General features: G+C 41.4%; 1 long non-coding RNA gene and 2 pseudogenes across 1 annotated transcript; all 3 read left to right on the forward strand.

The window, feature by feature from the left end:
• The first annotated feature begins 1151 nt into the window (after positions 1 to 1151).
• Positions 1152 to 1936, forward strand: LOC148730206 (uncharacterized). The gene is made up of 2 exons (XR_016001888.1): positions 1152 to 1374; positions 1657 to 1936. It is a non-coding gene; the product is annotated as an uncharacterized LOC148730206 (long non-coding RNA).
• A 5573-nt stretch (positions 1937 to 7509) lies between these two features.
• Positions 7510 to 14159, forward strand: LOC148730207 (uncharacterized; annotated as a pseudogene).
• On the forward strand, positions 14157 to 14873 carry LOC148730208 (uncharacterized; annotated as a pseudogene).
• Positions 14874 to 26747: the final 11874 nt, after the last annotated feature.

The raw sequence follows: 26747 nt of genomic DNA on the forward strand, positions 1-26747 counted from the left end.
TAAATGTTACTAAAATGTTATGACTTTTGAAAATTCTCTATTGTTCAGCTCTGAAATTATACTAAAACAATTATTCACCTCAGGCTCGGTGAATATTGTCGAATAATCCCCTCGACTTCGTCTTGGGGATTATTCGACGATATTCACCTCTCCCTCTGCGAATAATCGCTACATATAAACAGTGTCTTCTGATATAAAGTTGCAACGCTGGTGTCTCACATGCTTTCAATATCTTCTGAGACAGTTCCTATATAATTTGCGAAGGTTTTATATTGGATCTTTGTCGTATAAATAAACCAAAAGTGAAGTGAATTTTCACAAATGATCTAGGCATACAAAAAGACTATGGGCTATTAAAAGCTTTAAAGTGTACTCTAAAGCAGAAATGCTTTTTTCTAGGGGGATGGAAAAGGATTGGTCCGCTGTAACGTCGTCACCCCGCAAAATGGCACTTCGCTTTGTCACACGTGCAAAAGTTATGAAAAGCCTTTAACTCAAAATTACCTGGAACAAGCAAACTAAGTTCTTGCTTTGTAGCTTCACCTTTAGTACCTTTAAAATGACACAAATAAGAAGCATTTATTACCATTATATTCAGTATAAACTAATGAAACTTAGAAAAGCTACTTTTAAAGCTAAGATTAAAATTCTTACGTATTTATTCATGTTCTGCAATCAATCGATAGAAGTAGAAATGATACATATGACAACGATTAACCAAATAAAAGTGTAATACTTACTATGAACAGAAATAACTTTCGCCTTGAAAATCTGAGTGCCCTCTTTTACTTCGTATGGCGACAATTCCACGACATTATTCTATTCGTGTTGCGATTTCTTTTCCATAACGTATTATGTCTTTGTCTTTTAAGACGCTTATGCTATGACCTTCTTCGATCCATTCGACCAGAACCCACATAACGCTGCGAACGTTTTAAAACGTTTAGATCAGAGAAGAACACAGCAAGACTCAGCTGCAACGCACAAAACTTTCGAGTAAAGGACGTTGTAAAGCGGAATAGAACGTTGAAATGAGCGCCAAGCCTGGAAACTTCACCTTATTGGATTATACTTGGTCATGTGTCGGTCATGTGAAGATTTTGCTCATGAAAGACTGGGACTAGTGATCGTGTGATCCATTCAGCGCCATGGTCGCCATCTTATGAACGGTCATCGAAGTAGCGATAAATGACTTTTAAAGTTAGTGTTAACGCCTGCTAGTATGAACCATGGATGGGAATGAACATCAAATTTACAGATTAGTCAAACTTAACGGCTAAGAGAAGTATGAATGTACGGCTTGTAAACGTGTTCTCTCACGACAACAGACAATGGAAAATCACATGCGCTCTGTGCATCGTTACGTTGGATCGGGTAAGAAAATGTAATGTAATGCTTAAGCTTATATAGCGCATTTCACAATGTCTCAATGCACTTCAAGCTTCAATGATGCTTGTAAGTTTCAAAACCAGTACGAAAAAAACTATAGAATTGATAAGCAATTCTTTTATAAAAATGGCAATTAAGCTTAAGAAATTAGTTTCAAAATCCTCTCTTCCTCAACTGTTCCTTCTGAACCTACAACTATTCTTTTATTCCTCTAGCACTTTTTGAAGAGAAGCATCGCATTGATATTTCTTATTCTCAATGTTTTAGGTCTGACCTGAAAGCAAAGAGTGTCACTGAAATTTTGGAGAAGATTATGCTTCTAACTGGCAATTCCAGAAACCATGTTATAATAAGATTTCCAAACTTTAATGCTGTCTGTGGTTAGATATAAGAAAATATCACTTTTTAAGTCTCAATATGCCAGATTTGAAATTTCCCATCGCTTCAAATAAGACTTCCTTGTTATAATATTTAAGTAAAGATATGTTCTTAAGCTTTTTGTATAAAATATTCTAATCTGGCAAATAAATTGATACTTGATACTATCTATATTGAACTTAAGTTTACTTTAAATGGAAAGTATGTAGAATTCACCATATAATTGGAATAAATCAGGAGACAGTGCAAAATTATGTTGGCTGAATCTTACACATTGTGATAAACCATTTTTCAGGGATGCCTCAGGCTGATATAACTTTGTATTTCAGTGTGGTCAGAGTCGCTGTCCTTGCAGTATAGCACTGTTTTATTATCTGACTGGAGCACCAAACACATGGATTGAAAATCCCACTTGAATTGCATTTGATTTAGTTTTCTGCTTGTATTCTTTACTACAGTAAATTTTTATTTCAATGTATTGTGATATGCAATTGAAGGATAAAAAATTAATGTTTTATTGGAAATTGTATAAACTTCAAGAATATCTGCTTTAAAATTAATGAGTTGTAAATTATAATGCAAAATAAAAAAAAAATTGTGGTATATTGCAAGTAGTGACTTTTTGAAACATCTAAAATGGCACTTTTCTTTCAAAAGCTAAACTCACAAGTATAATTCTTAAAAATTAAGGTTTTATTTTAAAAAATAATTTTTCCTAGTAAATTCCTAAGAATTTCCCAAGGATCAAGAATCTATTTTTTTATGTAAATTCTACCTGTAATCATTCCTAGGAATTTCCTAGGAAATTCTTAGGAACCTAGTAATGTTTGTTCACACCTCTAGAGAGCTTAAATGTTTTTAGGAAAATTCCACTGACTCCTAAGAAATTCCTAGGAAATTCCTAGGAATCCTAGAAAGCTAGGAAACCATTTTGCAAGGGAAATAAAGATTATCCGTGAACTTGTGCAAATGACGTTTAGTTCAAATCTTTTTTTTTCTTTTTCGATTCAAACTCGAACATTTTAGTGATGACAAAGAAACCTGAAATGTTACAGCTTACTCTCGTAAACTGGCAAACCCATTTCATGAGAAGCTAATCTGGATTTGTTTGAAACAAGAATTAGTGGGATTTTTAACTTTTTTTGTCTCGCTCCAGCTCCTTTTTTGTACTTAGCATCACACGCGCTGTGTCCCTATTTCTTCCCTATCCACCTACGCTCGTACATTACTACAAATTTCTCTTTTGTGTTTCAATAAATTTGTATAGCTGGTAATCATGTGAGTTAAAGCGATCTATTGTATGAACCATCTTCTAATTACTTGACGTTGTGGAAATAGAAGCATTGTAGAGGACATCACGAGATGAACACGTCTCGCTGCTTTCGAAATATTTGGTTCTCTTTCGCGTTTCCGCCGATGATTTCAGAGCTGAACCACTTTTCTTCTGTTCATTACAAATTAGGAGCTTGCCTCATAAGCTTTTGAAACTTCTTGGCCTCGGTATATTTTATGAATTCTCATAAAGTGTTAAGAAATTCATCGAAGGGAACGTTTGAACAATTTTGACAACTTACCAATAATAATGGGGTAGTCCTCCTGCTCGTCTGTTCGATCCGAACTGCAAATGATAAAGCCAACAGATTTGTTGCTTTCTTAAAACTCTTAAGCATATTGTTCTTTACCAGCTGACCATACTGACTTTTTCAATTCATCCATCGTATATGTTGATCATCTGGTTGGATTTTGTAGTTTTTCTTTTGATGGAGAGGTTAGTCAATTGTTTCTATGTTTAACAGCTAGAGTAGAGGGTGTTTTGATTGGTCCTAAGCTGATGTTTGCACGCACGAAGGGACTCGACTAGTACTTACTACCGGTGCAATCTGTTATTTGTTACAATTGACGTTACGCTACTTAATCACGAGATAAAAGTGCTCTGCTCCCTAAAAAGAATCGTGGTTTGTTAAGTGACGGTTTAAAAACTGAGTAGCCCGGAAGGTTTTCTATGCTTTAAAAGAATGAAGTCTTCATGTGAGACTTGTGGTAATGAAACACTCTTTCCTTAAGTTCAGGGACACGAATGACGCGTGAGAAAACTTCAACGTTTGAGTTAAAGTTTTAAGAATTGTCTGAAGGAATTTGTGTGTTGATAGTCGCAAGCCTTAACAGCCGACTGCGCCTCTCTTTGAAAACGAAAGCGCAACGCGGAAGAACCACGTATCAAGAAATGGTCTATTGTTCCGGCTCAATTACATTAAGTAGTAAACAATAGTCCTTTTGTTCTTTGTAGCGTTGAGGGACTTTGGCCGAAGCAACGCGAAAAAGTTCGTGACTAATCGGAAAAAAAATTTTTGGCATCACAATTTAGCTATTTTGGAAGAGTAGGTAGCGCATGTTTGCACACGACAGGTAAATTGTCACTGGAGTACCCCAAGGGAAAATTAAACGCTGATTTAGCCGCTTCGGAATGATATCGCCAACACACATGATATGGCCAACACATCTACAAATTTTATGGTTTCATGATCCCTAAGTTAATTAATTTTGCTGATTTATTTGCTGCGTTCTCTGTGTCTTTCCTTCATAAGTAATCTTAAATATTCTTAAATTATCACGTCCTTAAATACCAACCCAAGCAAGAATGTTCCCTATTTCTGCATACTAGCTATTTTTAGAAGAAGGTTGGTCTTCGAAATCACTTCCACCTAGAAAATATTTTCTTGGCCTCTCAACTGTTGCGTTAATTGTTACTTGTAGATAACTTTTAAAATGTTGCCTAATTTGTCAGTCGTGCCACAATATCACTCCATGAGCTTGCTTTGTGTCTTCGTCGTTTTCCTTCAATACACGGCGCTAAGAATGGGCCGATACGGATTTTCCGAATCGATACGATACCGAGTAAGAAATTGACGTTTTCCTCCGATATCAATACTGTGACATCATTGAGTCAAATGGTCATTCAGGTGGTTTGATTGGTAAAAATATGGAGCTATCTTGCACTGTTAAAGTTATGCAGCGTTCAGTGCTTTATACAAGTGTCAATGAGACAGTTAAAAGTTTAAAACTGGATGAACGACTCGATACTCAATGCTTAATGCCCGACCCCTTGCAATTCCCGACCGCTGGCAATTCGCTACAATCTGTTACTCGTGTGCAATGTTTACAACTCATAACATTTTTAAAGTAAGAAATCGTGACTCGAAATTTAAAACCCTGGGTCATTTCTTTCTAGGAATTTCTTTTCAAGCGTTCAACCTCGCTGGCTTTTTATTTCAGCTGTGTTATATGCTGATCACCTGGTTGGATTTCGCGGTTTCACTTCTAGTGGATATTTAAGGTAAAAAATTTTTCTGTTTCTGTGCTTGTCAATTAGAGTGAAGGGCTTTTTAACCATTTAACTCCCATGAGTGACAAAGACAGAATTCTTCCCTACAATATCAATACGCTATCAGGCAGACACCTTACGGTCATTTAGGGGACTATTAGTTGATTCTATGACAAATTCTCCCTGCTAATGAGATCTTCGGAATGAAAGGATTAACTGACGTCTACACGGTTAAGAACAGCTTCTTCAATAGTTCTTATGCTGTACTGAAAATTCGCCCCAGGCCTCTTTTTCACTAAAATTTTCACGACTCTCGAACGAGTGATTTGGACTCTGATGGAAAGGCTTTTGTGCTGAAGCAAAAGCAATTCTTTTAAGGATTTAGAAAGCAGTTTTCCTGGTATCGTTGAGAGAACTGCTTCGGGACACTACTTAATATCGGCGCCAGTATAAACAGGCCTACATTGTACACTTAATGTATTGTCCCGAAGGAAACAGGTAGCTTTGTTTCCCCGAGGGTCCTGATGTTTCCCTCGACTTCATTTTGGGAAACATCAAGACTCCACGGAAAACAAAACTAACTAGTTTTCCAAGAGACGATATATTAAGTGCTTTGCTACATATTTAGACTTTCCCTTATAAAATCATATGACAAAAACATGCTGTTGTATTCGGCGCGCGAGCAACAACTGTGCATTTGTGTCTCGGTCGGGAAACATTTGTGTTTGGTCAGAGGCACTTTGACCAAGAATCAACCAATCACAGTGCTCGTTTTGTTGAGTGAAAGTCTAGGTATCTATTTGGCGTCTAAACATGACCTTAATATGTGACGTTATCTTTTTGTGAGAGAAAGGTTTCTCGCCAGTATCGGTTATTATTTACTGATTTTCAAAACAATTTCGCAAATTAGATATTAATGATAACGGTGTCGCTATAATCACTGATGCGGAAACGGAAGAAACGAACGATGAACCATTGTGTTTTATGTGACGACTTCAATTTCTCTTAAAAGCTTTTTCTTACCTTAGAATATTTTAAACTTTTGTTTGAATTGTTTCCAAGTTTGAATTTGAACATTCTAGGAAATGTGAATCGTATTGGATTGACGTCAATTGAAGAATGCTGATGCATTAAATGAATCAGTCGTAATGAGTTTCCAGTAATTACTAAGCTAATACTGCGTCTAAATGAACGCTGGGATTGGCCGAGCCAGCATCAGGTCGCTAAGGGGCATGTTGTTTCGCGCGGCCTCGACCTTTGTTGTTGTTGTACGAGATGCAGAGCCAGAAGGGCTTCTTAAATTCTCTTTAAAATTGTGTGTTTGCAAAGCGTTCTTCTTTTCACGATGGGTCGGAGGAAACCTTTGATCTGTGTGGGATTGTGAAAATGACCATATCGTATTACATTCCAATTTACTTTATCCCCCAATAAAGCCCTGGCGGTGAATTTTCTACAGTCCCCCTTCCCTCCCCTTCCCCCTGTTACACTCCGTCGGAGGTGATAGAGTATAAAGGGTGAGTACAAACTTACCAGTTAACAAATGCATACTACCATTTTCAGTTGAGTGAGAAGCGACGAAAGTTTGGCAAGCAAGTTTTGAGGTTAAAATCTTGTCTTTATTTTTGTTGTTTTTGAAATGTCGTTTCACTTTTTTTTGTTGTTTTTGAAATGTCGTTTGACTTCTTTTGCCGACCTTCCAAGAGAGTCTCAATGGGGCGGGGGAGGGGGGCTTCACGTTAACGGCTGACGGTTAAAAATAAACCATTTTGAGGGTTGACGGTTAATTTTTTGGAATGTCGTTTACAAAACGAACTAAACGCGCATAATTGGCCGTAATTTTTCATAATGAAGTGTTTGAAAAGAACTGTTAATTTGTAATATAAATGAGTAACGTTTTACGACACAGGAAGTCAGTTCTGTCGCTGACCAGGAGTTAAAAGACTTACATAAATGTATTTTTGTAATATATCAAAACTTTTATCTATAATCAACATAAATTTAGTTCAATTAAGGCAATCATTTAGTTCTTAATAAAGGATGTCTAAGACATTTAACGGCTAACATTGGCTTGCTTATTTGACGGTTGACGATAAAAATATTGAATTTTTGACGGTTGACGGTTAATATTTTGGCCATTTGACGGTTGACAGTTAACCCCACTGAGACTCTCTTCCAAGTTTGACAGTTGGCGATGTACAGCTCTTGAGATTTGGTTACCAAACGAAGAGATTTGCCCCACACAACTTTACTGTCAAATCCCCGTCCCCAAACTTTGTCCGTGTCTCACTCAACTTATAATCGTAGTAAATGTTTCGACAAGTTTAAAAGTTCTTAGTCCTTCAGTAGAAAAGATAAACAAACTGTTACAATTAACTGACTTAACTAATGGAGAGATTGCTTTTGAAAGGGTCTGATTGAATATGGCCGCTCCGATGGAATATACTGCAGAGCAATTGAATTACTACAGGATCTGTTACATTGTCACTGATGTACTAGCTGAAGGCCTTCGAATAATCTTCAAACAAGAATGGGACAATCGCTACAAGGCAACTCTGGGAGAATGGAAGGATCAGCCGAAAAATGGAATGGACTTTGAGAGCCATGAATCACCTGGAAACAGAAAAAGAAACGACCGTTTCTTGAAAACTATGGTCAATGGTGACAGAGCGGAATGGGATTGTACCATGCTGTTTTATGCCATTCTTTATTCCGATTCCATCTGCAGTCTCCTTCCAGCTATTCGGTCTAATGTGGATGTTCTCAGAAATTTTCGCAATGAAGAATTTGCGCATATGCCACGAGGCCACCTTTCCAGCAAAGATTTTCAAATTGCGATTTCAACGGTAACTACTGCATTTCTGTCGCTCGGTCTTCCCACTCTACAAATCCTTGAGGTCCAAACTCAGACAAGTTTCCCAACGGAAGAGTTGAGAAAAGTTCTGAAGAAAGTTAACGACCTTCAACAGGAGCTTCAAAATAAAGAGACAAAAATTCAAGAACAAAAAAAGGAACTTGTTGAAAAAGAAACAAGACTTGAAGAAAAAGACAAGGAACTTGAAAAAGCAGAGAATCAGCGGCAGACGCTTGAAGAACAGCTGCAAACCAAAGTCCCCCCATTTTGCATTCTCCCCCCTGAACCTGCACATGACGTCTCCCCTCGCGAATCTGATGTTGGTAAAATCATACAATATCTCAAAGCACTCAAAAGCTCCAACAATCACAGCTTAACCACCTTGTACTTATCAGGAAACCCTGGAAGTGGAAAATCTCAGCTGGCTCGACTAGTAGCCAAGCAATTTTTCGACGAAAGCAAAGAAACTCCCTCTGGGATTTCATTTGTTATGACGCTTAATGCAGAAAATTCAGAGACACTTTTGGAATCGTATGTCTCTTTCGCTCGAAACTGTAAATGTCCGGATTACTCAGTTACAGACACTTATAATTCCAAAGATCTGAACACAGAAAAGAAAATTGCAAGTCTCAAGACCCTGATAAGCGCAAAAATTGGGCTTTACACTTCGTGGTTACTGGTAGTTGACAATGTCACTAATCTGTCCCAGGTATATACTTGTTTGACAGATTTAGCAAACCAGCAATGGATGAGGGGCCAGTTATTGATAACAACGCAAGACACCGCGTCTATTCCTTTGACAAGTTCTTCTATTCAGCAAATATCAGTAAGTGAAGGGATGCTTCCTGACGATGCCAGCTCTTTGTTAAGGCTCCTTTCTGGTGTCACTGATGATAAGATGGAAAAAGAAATTGCACGGTATCTGGACTACCTGCCACTTGCTTTGGCCGGCGCCGCCGTCTATGTAAGACAAGTTCGGGAAGGTAAAATAGCTCCAAACTTCGGCTGGACCGACTTTCTAAAAAAACTTGAAAAAGGACAGCGACGCACAACTGAGAACATTCTAGCCGAGACAAACCCAAGTTACCCAAAATCAATGACCACAGCAATAACACTCGCCTTGGAAAAGGAAATTAGTTCCGACAGAGTTATAAAGCACTTGTTCACTTTTCTCTCTGTTTGTGCGCCACAACCAATATTAAAAGATATTGTTGTCGAGTACATTATGGAAATGGAAAAGGAATATGAAGATAAAGATGCAATTGGCGTAAAGATAAAGCGATGCCCATTGTTATTGTTTGACGAAGAGGAGAGTTGTGTGTACATTCGAGTGCATGGAGTCGTCCATTACGTTGCTAATTCAGTAACAAAGAAATGTACAAAGGATGAGAAAATCAAATCCATACTGGGAGCTGCTTTATCCCTCTCCAGATTTGAGGATCAAGATTCTCTAGTCATTGGCACGAAAATTGTCCCTCATTTGGCAAAATTGATTACAGACGCCAACCCCTTCTTTTCTAAAGAAGGAATATCGCAAGTCGCTCAAATTGGTGGATCGACTTTGCAGGACTATTCTAACGTGTTTAAAACTCTCGGAAATATGTGCTGCCACCACTCTCAATATCCAGCTGCAAGAAGCTACTTTACAGCAGTCCTAGCAATCGCCGAGTTAAGAAACCCAAGTAATGAATTACAAAAAACAGATATTTATAATGACCTGGGCATTGTCCACAGGGAGCTGGGTGACCTAAAGCAGGCAAAAGACTGTCACGAGCGAGCGCTGGATGTTTGCCTGAAAAAGCTCGGACCTGAGCACGTTGATATCCCAACGTCTTATAATAACCTGGGCCTTGTCCACGAGCAGCTGGGTGACCTAAAGCAGGCAAAAGACTGTCACGAGCGAGCGCTGCATGTTTGGCTGAAAAAGCTCGGACCTGAGCACGTTGATATCGCAACGTCTTATAATAACCTGGGCCTTGTCCACGAGCAGCTGGGTGACCTAAAGCAGGCAAAAGACTGTCACGAGCGAGCGCTGCATGTTTGGCTGAAAAAGCTCGGACCTGAGCACGTTGATATCGCAACGTCTTATAATAACCTGGGCCTTGTCCACGAGCAGCTGGGTGACCTAAAGCAGGCAAAAGACTGTCACGAGCGAGCGCTGGATGTTCGCCTGAAAAAGCTCGGACCTGAGCATGTTGATGTCGCAACGTCTTATAATAACCTGGCCACTGTCCACAAGCAGCTGGGTGACCTAAAGCAGGCAAAAGACTTTCACGAGCGAGCCCTGGATGTTTGGCTGCAAAAGCTCGGACCTGAGCATGTTGATGTCGCAACGTCTTATAATAACCTGGCCACTGTCCACGAGCAGCTGGGTGACCTAAAGCAGGCAAAAGACTTTCACGAGCGAGCCCTGGATGTTTGGCTGAAAAAGCTCGGACCTGAGCATGTTCATGTCGCAGCATCTTACAATAACCTGGGCCTTGTCCACAAGCAGCTGGGTGACCTAAAGCAGGCAAAAGACTGTCACGAGCGAGCGCTGGATGTTTGCCTGAAAAAGCTCGGACCTGAGCATGTTCATGTCGCAGCATCTTACAATAACCTGGGCCTTGTCCACAAGCAGCTGGGTGACCTAAAGCAGGCAAAAGACTGTCACGAGCGAGCGCTGGATGTTCGCCTGAAAAAGCTCGGACCTGAGCATGTTCATGTCGCAACGTCTTATAATAACCTGGCCACTGTCCACAAGCAGCTGGGTGACCTAAAGCAGGCAAAAGACTTTCACGAGCGAGCCCTGGATGTTTGGTTGAAAAAGCTCGGACCTGAGCATGTTGATGTCGCAACGTCTTATAATAACCTGGCCACTGTCCACGAGCAGCTGGGTGACCTAAAGCAGGCAAAAGACTTTCACGAGCGAGCCCTGGATGTTCGGCTGAAAAAGCTCGGACCTGAGCATGTTCATGTCGCAGCATCTTACAATAACCTGGGCCTTGTCCACAAGCAGCTGGGTGACCTAAAGCAGGCAAAAGACTGTCACGAGCGAGCGCTGGATGTTTGCCTGAAAAAGCTCGGACCTGAGCATGTTCATGTCGCAGCGTCTTATAATAACCTGGGCCTTGTCCACGAGCAGCTGGGTGACCTAAAGCAGGCAAAAGACTGTCTCGAGCGAGCGCTGCATGTTTGGCTGAAAAAGCTCGGACCTGAGCACGTTGCTATCGCAACGTGTTATAATAACCTGGGCCTTGTCCACGAGCAGCTGGGTGACCTAAAGCAGGCAAAAGACTTTCACGAGCGAGCCCTGGATGTTCGGTTGAAAAAGCTTGGACCTGAGCATGTTGATGTCGCAACGTCTTATAATAACCTGGCCACTGTCCAAAGGAACTGGGTGACCTAAAGCAGGCAAAAGACTTTCACGAGCGAGCCCTGGATGTTTGGCTGAAAAAGCTCGGACCTGAGCATGTTGATGTCGCAACGTCTTATAATAACCTGGCCACTGTCCACGAGCAGCTGGGTAACCTAAAGCAGGCAAAAGACTTCCACGAGCGAGCCCTGGATGTTTGGCTGAAAAAGCTCGGACCTGAGCATGTTGATGTCGCAACATCTTACAATAACCTGGGCCTTGTCCACAGGCAGCTGGGTGACCTAAAGCAGGCAAAAGACTTTCACGAGCGAGCGCTGGATGTTTGCCTGAAAAAGCTGGGACCTGAGCATGTTCATGTCGCAACGTCTTATAATAACCTGGGCCTTGTCCACAAGCGGCTGGGTGACCTAAAGCAGGCAAAAGACTGTCTCGAGCGAGCGCTGCATGTTTGGCTGAAAAAGCTCGGACCTGAGCACGTTGATATCGCAACGTCTTATAATAACCTGGGCCTTGTCCACGAGCAGCTGGGTGACCTAAAGCAGGCAAAAGACTTTCACGAGCGAGCCCTGGATGTTTGGTTGAAAAAGCTCGGACCTGAGCATGTTGATGTCGCAACGTCTCATAATAACCTGACCACTGTCCACGAGCAGCTGGGTGACCTAAGGCAGGCAAAAGACTTTCACGAACGAGCCCTGGATGTTCGGCTGAAAAAGCTCGGACCTGAGCATGTTGATGTCGCAACGTCTTACAATAACCTGGGCCTTGTCCACGAGCAGCTGGGTGACCTAAAGCAGGCAAAAGACTTTCACGAACGAGCCCTGGATGTTCGGCTGAAAAAGCTCTGACCTGAGCATGTTGATTTCGCAACGTCTTATAATAAGCTGGGCCTTGTCCACAGGCAGCTGGGTGACCTAAGGCAGGCAAAGGACTTTCACAAGCGAGACCTGGATGTTATGCTGAAAAGCTCGGACCTGAGCATGTTGATGTCGCAACGTCTTATAATAACCTGGGCCTTGTCCACGAGAAGCTGGGTGACCTAAAGCAGGAAAAAGACTTTCACAAGCGAGACCTGGATGTTGTGCTGAAAAAGCTCGGACCGGAGCATGTTGATGTCGCAACGTCTTATAATAACCTGGGCCTTGTCCACGAGAAGCTGGGTGACCTAAAGCAGGCAAAAGACTTTCACAAGCGAGCCCTGGATGTTTGGCTAAAAAAGCTTGGACCTGAGCATGTTCATGTCGCAACGTTTTATAATAACCAGGGCCTTGTCCACAGACAGCTGGGTGACCTAAAGCAGGCAAAAGACTTTCACGAACGAGCCCTGGATGTTGGGCTGAAAAAGCTCGGACCTGAGCATGTTGATGTCGCAACGTCTTATAATAACCTGGGCCTTGTCCACAAGCAGCTGGGTGACCTAAAGAACGCAAAAGACGTTCACAAGCGAGACCTGGATGTTGTGCTGAAAAAGCTCGGACCTGAGCATGTTGATGTCGCAACGTCTTATAATAACCTGGGCCTTGTCCACGAGCAGCTTGGTGACCTAAAGCAGGGAAAAGACTTTCACAAGCGAGCCCTGGATGTTTGGCTAAAAAAGCTCGGACCTGAGCATGTTCATGTTGCAACGTCTTTTAATAACCTGGCCACTGTCCACGAGCAGCTGGGTGACCTAAAGCAGGCAAAAGACTTTCACGAACGAGCCCTAGATGTTCGGCTGAGAAAGCTCGGACCTGAGCATGTTGATGTCGCAACGTCTTATAATAACCTGGGCCTTGTCCACGAGCAGCTGGGTGACCTAAAGCAAACAAATGACTTTCACGAACGAGCCCTGGATGTTGGGCTGAAAAAGCTCGGACCTAACCATGTTGATGTCGCAACGTCTTATAATAACCTGGGCCTTGTCCACAAGCAGCTGGGTGACCTAAAGCAGGCAAAAGACTTTCACCAGCGAGACCCGGATGTTATGCTGAAAAAGCTCGGACTTGACCATGTTGATGTCGCAACGTCTTACAATCACCTGGCCACTGTCCACCAGCAGCTGGGTGACCTAAAGCAGGCAAAAGACTTTCACGAGCGAGCCCTGGATGTTCGGCTGAAGAAGCTCAGACCTGAGCATGTTCATGTCGCAACGTCCTACAATTACCTGGGCCTTGTCCACAGCCAGCTGGGTGACCTAAACCAGGCAAAAGATTGTCTCGAGCGAGCGCTGGATGTTTGGCTGAAAAAGCTCGGACCTGAGCATGTTGATGTCGCAACGTCTTATAATAACCTGGGCCTTGTTCACGAGCAGCTGGGTGACCTAAAGCAGGCAGAAGACTTTCACGAACGAGCACTGGATGTTCGGCTGAAAAAGCTCGGACCTGAGCATGTTGATGTCGCAACATCTTACAATAACCTGGGCAATGTCCACAGGCAGCTGGGTGACCTAAAGCGGGCAAAAGACAGTGTCGAGCGAGGCCTGCATGTTCGCCTCAAAATGCTCGGACCTGAGCATGTTGATGTCGCAACGTCTTATAATAACTTGGTTCTTGTCCACGAGCAGCTGGGTGACCTAAAGCCGGCAAAAGACTTTCACGAGCGAGCCCTGGATGTTTGGTTGGAAAAGCTCGGACCTGAGCATGTTGATGTCGCAACGTCTTATGATAAACTGGGCCTTGTCCACGGGCAGCTGGGTGACCTGAAGCAGGCAAAAGACTGTCACGAGCGAGCCTTGGATGTTCGGCTGAAAACGCTCGGACATGAGCATGTTCATGTCGCAACGTCTTACAATAACCTGGGCATTGTCAATAGGAAGGTGGGTGACCTAAATCCGGCAAAAGAGTTTTACGAGCGAGGCAAAAGACTCTCTCGAGCGAGCCCTTGATGTTCGGCTAAAAAAGCTCGGACCTGAGCATGTTGATGTCGCAACGTCTTATAATAACCTGGGCCTTGTCCACGGGCAGCTGGGTGACCTAAAGCAGGCAAAAGACTGTCACGAGCGAGCCTTGGATGTTCGGCTGTAAAAGCTCGGACCTCGGCATGTTCATGTCGCAACGTCTTACAATAACCTGTGCATTGTCCACAGGAAGCTGGGTGACCTACATAAGGCAAAAGACTGTCACGAGCGAGGCCTGGATGTTCGCCTGAAAACGCTCGGACCTGAGCATGTTGATGTCGCAACGTCTTATAATAACCTGGGCCTTGTCCACAAGCAGCTGGGTGACCTAAAGCAGGCAAAAGACTTTCACCAGCGAGCCCTGGATGTTGTGCTGAAAAAGCTCAGACCTGAGTATGCTGATGTCGCAACGTCTTATACTAACCTGGGCCTTGTCCACCAGCAGCTGGGTGACCTAAAGCAGGCAGAAGACTGTCACGAGCGAGCGCTGGATGTTCGGCTGAAAAAGCTCGGACCTGAGCATGTTGATGTCGCAAAGTCTTATAATAACCTGGATAACCTGGGCCTTGTCCACGAGGGGCTGGGTGACCTAAAGCAGGCAAAAGACTCTCACCAGCGAGCCCTGGATGTTCGGCTAAAAAAGCTCGGACCTGAGCATGCTGATGTCGCAACGTCTTATAATATGGCTGAAAAAGCTCGGACCTGAGCATGTTCATGTTGCATCGTCTTACAATAACCTGGGCATTGTCCGCGAGCGGTTAGGTGACCTAAAGCGGGCAAAAGATTTTCACGAGCGAGCGCTGGCTGTTCGGCTGAAAAGGCTCGGACCTGAGCATGTTGATGTCGCAACGTCTTATAATAACCTGGGCCTTGTCCACGAGCAGCTGGGTGACCTAAAGCAGGCAAAAGACTGTCTCAAGCGAGTGCTGGATGTTTGGCTGAAAAAGCTCGGACCTGAGCATGTTCATGTCGCAAAGTCTTACAATAACCTGGGCACTGTCCACAAGCAGCTGGGTGACCCAAAGTAGGCCAAAGACTGTCACGAGCGAGAGCTGGATATTTGCCTTAAGATATTCGGTCCGGAACATGTCAAGGTAGCAGATACTTACATAAACCTGGGCGATGTGCACAATTATCTCGGTCTCAGCCAAGAAGCAAAAGGGTGTTATGATTTTGCGTTGGCGACTTATGTCAAGAACTTTGGCCCTGAAGATGAGAAAGTGAGATTTGTTCAGAATGCACTTGCTTAGCTACATACAGCAGAACTGAATATTGGTAACACATAAAGTTCAATAATCATAAATTCGTAATTATTTAAAGCGTTAGGCTCGTGACTCGTAGATCAGCGAAGATTAAATCGGAATTGAGAGTTCAAACAAAGATATCAAGACTTCAGTTTACAGCATACTTATACAGATTAAGTCCAGCAACACCTAATTGTGGTGCATTGTAATGTAGAAAATTTAAGAGACAGACAATTTCCTTGTACGCCAGACTTCTAGCGATCAACATTACAAGTTAAAGAGCCAGTCAGAGGGCAGTCAGTTGCGTTTGACACGTGCTGCAACCGATCTATAAAAGGCAGAGCTAAAAACCCCATTCAAATCTCAAGAACTTTTGCAGGCTCACTCTTGAAGCCATAGCAACGTTAGACTAAAAATGGCAGAATATTTAAAAAATTGAAACGCCTTGTGGTTTCTCCTCCTAGATCACGACACTAGTAGAGAATTTACGCTTCAAACTTTCACCTCAGATCTCTCTCAAAACGGGCACAAAATATCTTTTGCACACCATAGTTCCATCCTTGCTGATATTAACCGGTCTATCATCGAAGTTCGATCGTCAAAATGCATTTGGAGTAAGTTCGGCTACGTTGATCTCGACACGTCAGCTGGACGGTCCTCAGCGATAGTTTTATCATGTTTTACTTTAAAAAAAGTGGTTTTGAAGTATCAAGGATTAATCCTTTCAATTGTTTTAAAAATTGCGCCATATCAATTATTATTAAAAATTGGATCGTTCGATAATGCAATTTAAGACTTTATGGGCTTAGTCATTATGATATAGGAGCCAATATACCATAATCTACAAATATGATAAGTGTACGCGTTGGCTTAAAATTAAAAGGGAGCTAAAAAGAAGAGAAGAGAGGATTTCTCTAATATCGTGGGGGTGTTTTTGATAAAACAATTATTCCACTCGCGCTTGTTGGATATGAGATGACTATGGCTAACTCGGCGCTACGCGCCTCGTTGGCTATCTATCATCTCATATCCAACAAGCGCGAGTGGAATAATTGTTAAATACATACGGTTGCTATGGATTTATGGGCGTCTATGTGACATGCGCAGATGTTATTCAACTTTGTCTATGTAATATAGAATTAGACCCTGTCACTGGCTGTCAGGATTTTAAAATATCGTCTATGACTTTATTGCAATGAACGTTGGACTTTTCTCGGAGTATGGTTCCTCTAGAACCTATTAAGTTTAATTTCTAGTTTTGACATCGAAGTAATCCTTTAAAATTTGAAAATTGTTTATAGTTTAAATCATCACAACCATAGTAACTTTTGGCGTGCTGTACGTATTGTAATCTTTAACTAAGTAGGCTAATTATTAAAGGAGTTAAGTAATGGCACTTCTGCAATCGATGGTGTTGCGTTTTGGTAGTTGAAAAGATTGGTTGTTAGAAAAATAGATAAAACCTATAATTCCGTTTGGCAAAAACCGCGCGAATGCACAGAATCCGCATGGCTCTAATCATACTCTATTTTTCAGTCATTTTCGCGGTGTGAACACGAGCTTGTTGATACACAAAATAAAGCAGGAGTGTAAGCCAGTTTACGTAAGGAGCACAGAATTGGAATGTGTGAAATCCTAGCTACGCCACTACTTGCCAACCTAAAAAGCCCTTGTTTCCATAAGCATAAAAAAGGCTCTTTATTATATTCGATGCCCAATCAACCGAGATAATGGTTTGAGAATTTGTGTAATGCTCTACAAAGCAAATCTGCTTTTGTTTGAGGGGAACAGAGCCTGGCACTATGGGAGGTCGGTAAGACCTCGAAAAACGATTGTCGCGTGTGGTTCGCAGCATCCTCCCGCGCGCATGTCTCGTGTTTGCCTCCGCTGGCCTGAAAATGCCACGTCTCCTTCGCAGCCGTTCTTTAGCTAATAGCTCCGTAACGAACAGTATTCCTTTCCCTTTGTTTGAGGGTATAGACCCTTACAGATTGCGCTAGTACAAGTGGCACATTATTATTATTTCCTCGGTTCGTCTTTGTCTTTAATGTTGGTTAGTAACTGACGTAGTGTGGTGATGGTTTGTGGGCGACGCGAATATTGAAGGGTAATAAGATGCGTGAGATGTTTTCAGACATGCCTTTTATGTACGGTATGGCTGCTGTAGTCGTAGGGGTTGCGGTGTCGTTTGTTTCGGTAGTAGTAGTGGGTCGGTGAGTGTTTCGTCGGATGAAGTCGTTGTAGTTTTTCTTCGTAAAAACACGGTGAAGGTATTTGTTTTCGTCGGATAAGCTGTCTGTCGAGTAGCATACTAGTTGTGCGCGTCGTGTTAGAGTTCTGATAGTTGTGGCTTTGTGTGATGTAGGGTTGTAGGATGACTCGTCTTGTAATCTGTCGGTGTGTGTCGGTTTCCTGTAAACTGTCGTCCGTAATGAGTTGTCGTTGTGGCTTACCAGGCAGTCTAGAAAAGGAAGTTTGCCATTTTCTTCGACTTCTTTGGTAAACTGTATGTCAGTGTTTTGTTCGTTAAGGTGGTGGTGGAATGCGTCAATTTCGTTGGGTCGAACGGCGGTGAATGTGTCGTCAAGGTATCGTAACCAAAGCCACAACTATCAGAACTCTAACACGACGCGCGCAACTAGTATGCAACTCGACAGACAGCTTATGCGACGAGAACAAATACCTTCACCGTGTTTTTACGAAGAACAACTACAACAACGACTTCATCCGACGAAACACTCACCGACCCTCTACTACTACCGAAACAAACGACACCGCAACCCCTACAACTACAGCAACCATACCGTACATGAAAGGCATGTCTGAAAACATCTCGCGCATCTTACTACCCTTCAATATCCGCGTCGCCCACAAATCCATCACCACACTACGTCATTTACTAACCAACGTTAACCGAACAGAACGACCGAACAGAACGACCTAACTTTACCGACGGATCGAAACAGACCAATCACGACAGTCTTACGCCACTTGAGTCTTACAGCCAATAACATCACGGCAAAACTGACCCCATCATTTTACACGAACTGAAATAAGAGCACTCTACTAACAACAACTATTCACTTGACTCTGATGATGACTTTCGCACAGGTTGTCGAAACGTCAGTCACTACCATCGACAACAGTCCTTTTCAGGACTACACTCACCCGGACGATCAGACTACACCTTCACTTAAGTTCCTTTGTTTACTGGAAAGTCTGAAATTAAGTGGAGTGCTGGTGTTATAATCACGTTAAAACCGTGTCTTGTGAAATTCACATCATGTTCAACAAGATATTATGCCAGTCTACACTAAGTTTGAGTTAGATTCTGGACGCTTTTCTCAGGTGAACATTGCACTTATCGCATTTCTGGTTTCTTGCTTTTGGAAAAAGGTCTTCAGATTTCTACTCTCTTACTCAAAGGTTTTTCAAGAAGTTATTTTTGTCTTTACTCTCATTGTTTCCCTCCTTTTTTGAATCCTGTCATTTTGTGTTCTTCCGCATAACATATGAGTAACTCTTCCTGGACACAACTACAGTTCACTGCAGGAAAAAGTATCATTACCAAAAATCACACCTACCCTTGTCGAAATGTCATTTAGATGACAAACAGTGAGGTAACGGAATGATTGATTTGCATTGCAAATATGTTTTCACTCGATGAAGTAATAATTGTCTTTGTTCTGTCAGGAACTTTGAACATAGAGCTCCGAGCTCCGATTACCTATTTGGCTTAAAATTGCGACTTTTTGGTACGATAAATAGTTTCATAACATGTGTCAGGTAATTCTAAAGCCGGACAGCCGGCGACCGGAGAGCAACCACATACCAACTGAGTAGGACGTGAAGTAACAGAAGGTCATGTCTTGCAAGAGCTCAAGTAAGTTATCTAGTTTCATTCTCCTACACTCAATAATTATGTTACCAAAAATTTTGAGCCCTTTACTGGAGCCTCGGCTAAACATTAAAAGATATAATGCATCGATGGGCCTGTCTCTCCTACGATTCATTTCTTCTAATTTATCGGTGAAACAGAGAGTGTGCGGAAACTTGTCACGGGTATAATTTATGTGAACACTGAATGAAATTGAAAGCTGCAATATTCCATAAGTCTAATTCACTACGTTTTGCATGCACAAGTTTTTGTCCGAAAGGAAATTCAATACTAATTAGGGCAATTTGAAAATAATCGTAATCTAGCAACACCTAATCACCACAAAGATTCCATAACTAAACCCTTTCATGCAGCAGCTTTGTCGGGAGAAATATCGATCTCCAGCACATGAAAACGTTATTCCTCAGCGAATGATATCAGCAAACCTTTAAAACTTCGGTTTCTAAGGGACCACTCATTAGTTATCTAACATTATTTACTCTAATAATCGCGCCTTGCCATCTTCTCGCACTTTGAGCCTAGGTTTAATTTTCTCGTCTTTTCCCTTGTACGGCAGCTGCGCATTGGCAAAGGAACTGCTTTAGCTTTTTAATAGAGCATCAAAAACTTCGATATAGAATTTAAAAGAAGAATACTGGAAATTGACCGCCAATTAGTGGGGTATCGTTAGAATAATAAAAAGCCTTAAGGTGGGGAGGAGGGGAGAGAAATTGTTTCAATGTGACACAACCAAAATACTCCGAACTCCCCTCCCTTTTGATAAATAATGACCGATCCCTGAACAAGGATTATGATCTGATTTACTTTAACAATCGCAATCTGCTGTCTTCTCACACTTTGAACCCATGTTCGGAAAGAGTTCCATATAATCCCGGCATTAATTATGCATTCCATTTCATAAAGACTAAATATAAAGGTTTCTTTGCAACACTCTATGCATAATTAATGTATGGGGTTCTATGGAACTCTTGCCCCCATGTTCAATTTCCTCCTCTTTTTCGTTGTACGGCGGGCCTGCTTTGGCAAGGGAACTGTTTTAGCTTTTTAACACTGAGTCAGAAACTTTCATTTAGAATTCAAAGGACTGATGAATAAACACGGCTGTCTGCATTTTTCATATCATTTTGGACCATACCAGTTTTCTTAACTCCTAGCAAGTTGTTAAACCATGCTGTTTTAGATCTCTTATTCAGGAACCAGAGTCATTAGTTATAGACTGAAGGGGGAGGGGGTGGAGGATTATGGGCGATCATTTGGTCTGTAGGGAGAACATAGAGGGAACTAGTCGTCGCCGACTGAGTATAAAGGGAGAGAACTATAGAAAAATGACTTCAAGCCAATTATTTGTCAATGATGAAGGGGTGGGACGGGGGGGGGGTCATAAGAATGTTACAAAGCATTACCGGGGATCAGGTAAATGTAATTATGACAGTCAAGATTCTCTGACCCCCTCCTCCCCCTCAGGCGATAAATAATGGCCGGTCCCTGATTTCATTCCTCTGAAACCTGCTCTGAGATTTTTGTGAAACTTTACTTTTTGTTTGTTTATCTTATACAAGCGAAAATTTTAAAGTAAAAAGGGGGAAAGTTTTTGAAATAAAAGAAAGGGGTGAAATTTTTAAATAAAAAAGGGAGGGGGGTCCCGGGGCTCCTTTAGGAACTGTAGTACGCATATAATTCCTATAACATCATAAAAAATTAAATTTACGAGTACTGGCTAAATTTGCGTTTCCGAAAATTGTTCCTTTTCCTTCGCCGAGAATTGGAGTTTAAATTTATTTCAGGGGAAGAATGACATTGCTCAATTCCGTGAAAGAGAAAAAAGGCAATAGTTTACCGTGCTGAAAAAACCGCAATTGTTGATGTGCGTGTGCTATTTATGTGTCGAATCAGTTATGCGCTGGAAGGATATTCCATGCAATACTTTGGCATGTCTTTCAAACAGTTTTTCTCGAGGAAAGAAATACTCCCACAGAGGTACAAGGTAGATGAACGAAACGAAAAAAACAGTTGATTTTGTACCGTTATCCTCCGTTTTTGACCAAACCCTCACTGTTCTATAGCTATCCTGACTCATCTATAGGAAATTACTACTTCTCGAAGACGAAATGGATTTGAGTCGTACCCAAAGAACATTGGAATAATTTTCGAAGGTTTTTTAGTCCGAATGGAAGATATGGTGATAGAAACCCGTATATTTCTCCACTTCCCTCCGATCCCCCATAATCCCCCCATACCCCCTTTCTCCCTTCCCCTCCTGATCCCTCCTCCCCGAACTAATCTGCATCGTTCTTTCTTTCAACGTTACATTTACACTGTTGTAATTTTCTTCATGTGTATCACCCACGAGACGATCAGGAAAGAAGAGAGGCATGGTACGTTATTGATCATGAACAAGTTTATAAAATCAAGTTCATTGAGAAAGATGCTCTTAATTCAGGTTAGTTTATGATTTTATAGCGTGTTTTGCAGGTTTCTGTGCAGCTTAAACATCTTGCGGGAATTATCTTGTGGATTCGCCTTTTTGCTTTTCGATTTGTTCTTTAAGTTTTGTTTGCTGGTTTTTATTTTCGTGATTATTTTGTTTGTTTGTTTCTGTTATACTTTAAATGAGTTTTTTTTCTTCATAGAAAAAATCTGCAGTGGAGTATAACTGAAATTTTCGTTAAGTAGTTATTAAATCGATTTTCTGCTAATCAGTCAAACATAAACGAGAAACGACAAAACGCCACATGAGTAAAATTTCAAATTTACCAAATTATGCAGAGAGGAGCAACTCAATCAAGGTCAATCAATGAGGGATATTTAGAATTTAGAATGTGTCAAATTCGAGTAATGAGATAGTTCGAAGCGAACTCGGCGGTGGTAACCATTTCTGAGGTCGATGTTTTGACCGCAATCAGAAAGTTGAACCCCCGCAAGGCTGCGGGTCCCGATGGGATACCTAGTTGGGTGTTTAGGGAATATGCTGACTTTATAGCTCAGCCAGTGACTTCCATCCTTAATTGGAGCATTGCTGAGCAACAACTTCTCCCATCTTGGAAGCTGGCGGACGTGGTACCCATTCCTAAACAGAAACCTGTCGAAGTCATAAAAAAGAACTTACGACCCATTTCCCTCACACCAATAATTTCCAAATTAGTCGAAGACTTCGTGGGATCTGCGTTCATCGGTCCGGCTGTGTTGAAAATTATCGATCCCGACCGGTTTGGACCCTTACCGAAATCCTCCACGGCCCTAGCCATGACGTCCATGCTCCATCACTGGACGCGCGCAACTGATGGCACGGGATCTGCAGTCAGGGTGGTCCTGTTTTACTACCGCAAAGCTTTTGACTACATTGACCATCAACTGCTCACTCATAAAATTTACAGTCTTGATATCCCTCGGGTTGTAGCACGTTGGGTTGTCGACTTCTTGGTGCATCGCTACCAACGCATAAAATTATCTGCTGATTGTTTCTCTGAGTGGGGCCCCGTACCAGCTGGTGTACCTCAGGGGACAAAATTGGGGCCATGGCTCTTCTTGCTAATGATAAACGATCTAAGAATTCCCCAGGTTCAAACTCGGAAGTACGTTGATGACACGACGGTGGCAGAGATCGTCCCGCGTAACGCTTTAGGTGACGCCCAAACCGCTGTTGAAGTGGTGGAGGATTGGTCCAAAGCACAGAAGATGCAGCTTAACGCTGACAAATGCAAAGGTATGGTCATCGACTACAAAAGGCAGAAACACCATTTCATTCCCCTCTTGGTAGATGGCAAAGAATTAGAGACGGTAGAGTCGGCTAGGATCCTAGGCGTGACTATTTCGTGTAACCTTAAGTGGAACAACCACATCAATGATGTTATAAAAAGAGCAAACAAACGATTATACTTTTTAGTCCTCCTGAAGAGAGCCAGCCTTCCAGCGGATGACATAATTAATTTTTATTGTACAACTATACGTCCTGTTCTGGAATACTGCACACAAATATTCCATCATGCGTTACCTGCGTATCTTAGTGATGACATTGAAAGGGTCCAAAGACGCGCATTATCCATCATTTCACCAGTACTGTTATACCATGGCTCTTTAGAAAGGCACGGTTTAGCTTCGCTCTATGACAGACGCATTAAATTGTGTATGGTTCTGTTTTTGTCTGTCTCAAATCCATCTCACAAATTATATAATTTGCTGCCAGATAGACATCTTTCAGCTTACAATACTAGACACCGGCGCGTTTTTAACATGCCGCGCTTTCGCATTGATCGTTTTAAATCTTCAATTATCCCGGCTATGTGCGCGTGTGCTAACCTAGATTTTTAGCTTTTCCACTGCTGTATATTAGTTATAGTTGTTATATTAGTAATTTTATTTAAGTCTTAGCATTTTTGTAATTGGTTGTCTCATATAGTCTTATATAATCAAAGATTGTGAAAAGCACGCAATTCAGCCTATGGCTGCAATGTATTTTATTTGGTAATAAACTATCTATCTAATAAACTATCTCATGACACTTGATTGACATGCGTAGTTTCTAGTTTGATTGAAGGACCGGTCATGATTTATCATCTAGATAGGTGGGTCGGCGGATTTTGGTTGTGTCACAATTTACCGGTTTCCTCTCCCCCCCCCCCCCCCCACGACCCTGTTGTATTCAAACGATCCTCCCTAATGGGCAGTAAATTCTCCATACTCCCAGTTTATACTTGCGATGACTGTTTGCCATTGCAACCAGAAGAGGGGTCCTTCCACTCCCCCTTTTCTATCTATTCAGTCCAGTAACTTAAAAACAGCTGTTTTAAAATAACTTTTTTTTTATATACAAGTTAGCTTTTCGATTGGGTTAAGCAAATTTTGTAGACCCTGTTATGCGTTTGAGCATACACTTATAACTCTTTTGTGAGAGAAACATTTAATACATATCTCTGGCATTTTGAGGAAATATGGACCAAAAATGAAGAAATCAGTTGAGTTTAAACTGTGTGCTGTTTACAGGAGTTTTTCTTCATTATGCTCATCGTGGTACAGAGATAACTATTATCAAAGGAAACGTTGAGAAACCTTGCAGTAAGGAGGAAACTGCGGCTACTATTTCACTAAAAGAACCTTTGAAAAGATCTAATAGTTTTTATATCCCAATTCCGCAGTGGGGAAGCTTTTTTTTAGGGAGATGTGCTTTTGATTGAAAATTAACACTTAATACGATATAAAACGCAAAAAATATATATTTCAGTGAAAATGTGCTTGGCAGGATAAATTCAGCAAAGACTTTCACACTTACTTAAAAGTAACCTTCAAACGCCATCTTAGCATATCACACAGAACACTTTTTAACACTTTTTAAGCATGCATTCTACGGCTACTTTTGCTGTTCTTTTTCGTATTTTATTAGCCGAGTCCGTCAAAACCCCTTTATCAAATTTTCCAAATGTTTTTTCTTTGTTGAGAGAGCTCGTCACCATGAGATTTTTTTAAAGCCTTGTGTAATCTGAAAAGCTTCATACATTAGTCATTAGTAGGGTGTGACCTCTCTCTAGATTGCCATGGCAGCCATGTCTTTCCCGAAAGGTTTGGTATCTACCTATACAAACAACCACCATTATGCTTCGCTGTGCTGCTCAGAAACGCAAAATTGGCCTTAATTTTAGTCATATCGAGAGCAAATGCAGGGTTATGCAATCACAATTTTTTCAATGGTTTTGGCAAATAATCAATTATAGTTCTAAGGGAACATGGATCACTTTAAGCTTGACTGCGGAAATTCAAGAGGACCAAATTACTTTGAAATTAGTTTTTCCAAATTATTGACAAATGAAAGAATGATGTAAACACGGGTTATGATCAGGAACCGGTCGTTATTTATTGCCGGGGGGGGGGTTTAGAGGATTTTAGTTGTATCACGAAAAATTTATCTGATCCTCCCATCAGGCTCTGCAGTATTTTTATGACCCCTCCCCCCCTCATTGGAACTTAGTTGGCAGCTAGTTTTTGATAGTCCTCCCTTTGTTCTATGTTGGCGACGAGTTTTGGTAGTGTCACGAAAAAATCTCAAGGGTCTGTAATATTTTTATGTTCCCCTCCCTCTCATCAGCAATTGATTGGCAGGTAAATCATTTATAGTCCCCCCTCCCTTAATACTCCCCGCTCCCTTTAGACTCCCCCCTCCATTCCCCCAGAAAACCCTGTGATCCCCCAAACCCTTTCCCTTAGGGAATAGAATGATAATGATTCGCACCTTACATCGTGAAGGTCATGAAGCATATATATTGGTTAGGATTTAAAACAGCAAATTTGAGCTTCCAACTCCGTACTGTCACGATGTAGACAGGGAACCCAGTGCTGCTAAGTCCTTAACCTGAAAACTATGTGACTCCCCCCCCCCCCTCCCCCAAACCATTCACCCATTCCACCAGGCAAAATAAATAACCTTACATCGTGAAGACCATGAAGGATATATTTAGCTTAGGATTTTTAAAAAAGTGGAAATTTGAGCTTCCAACCCTGTATTGTCACGATGTAGTAAGGGAACTCAAAATGTTTATAGAACATCATGATGCACTGATTTTGTTAAAAGTAATTGAAATAAGCAGGAAAAAAATTTGACCATGTCTCTCCACGACAAATTCTGCTAATGAATAAGGTTGCAAGCTTTTTACAGCTATTTCTGACGAGCTGATGAATGTTCTATTATATGACCAACATGGGCTGGTGTAGTGGTCCTTCAAAGATATTAAAATAAATAAAATTGACCACTTTCAAAAATGGCTGCCGGATTAATATTCTTTTGTTTAAATTTCAATTAGCCTTTCTTGCCTCGCTTGAGATAATGTATTCTTTTGAATTTTATACTGGAGAACGAGGCCAGAAAAGCTAATTTAAATTTAAACAAAAGAATATTAATCCAGCAGCCATTTAAGAAAGTGGTCTATGAGCTGTGCGTTGAAAAATTTTAAACCAGATTGAAAATTCTAAACCAGTTTAAAATTTTTAAACCAGTTTAAAAAAAATTAAACCAAAGGTAAAATTTGAACCACAACATATACCTTTTATTGTTTGCATTTATACAAGTCATAGCTTGAGTTTGCTCATTCTTGTGTTCAGCAGTATTATAAAGTTTCCCCCGATTTCAGATTTTCATTTGACATGGTCGATAATAAATTTACCCTTGAACTCCAAGTAGTGATTAACATGTAACTTCTCCATACAATATCCCTGACATTATTCAGTAAACAAGTAATGAGAATACTCAAACTTATCAGGTGGAAGTTTTTACCTTGATCTAACACCAAATTCTCGTAACTAATTTACAAGAAAATGTGTAGCAGCTGGAGGGGAGAATTGAAAGTGATCAGATTTTGGGAGTTAGAAGGTTAACACAGTGAAAAGTATAAACGAGTAGAAAATATCTTTTGTAGAACAGGAGGCAATTACCATGATAAGGTTTTCCTCGATG

Source organism: Stylophora pistillata, chromosome 5 (assembly GCF_964205215.1).
Source record: "Stylophora pistillata chromosome 5, jaStyPist1.2, whole genome shotgun sequence".
Taxonomy (NCBI): Eukaryota; Metazoa; Cnidaria; class Anthozoa; order Scleractinia; family Pocilloporidae; genus Stylophora; species Stylophora pistillata.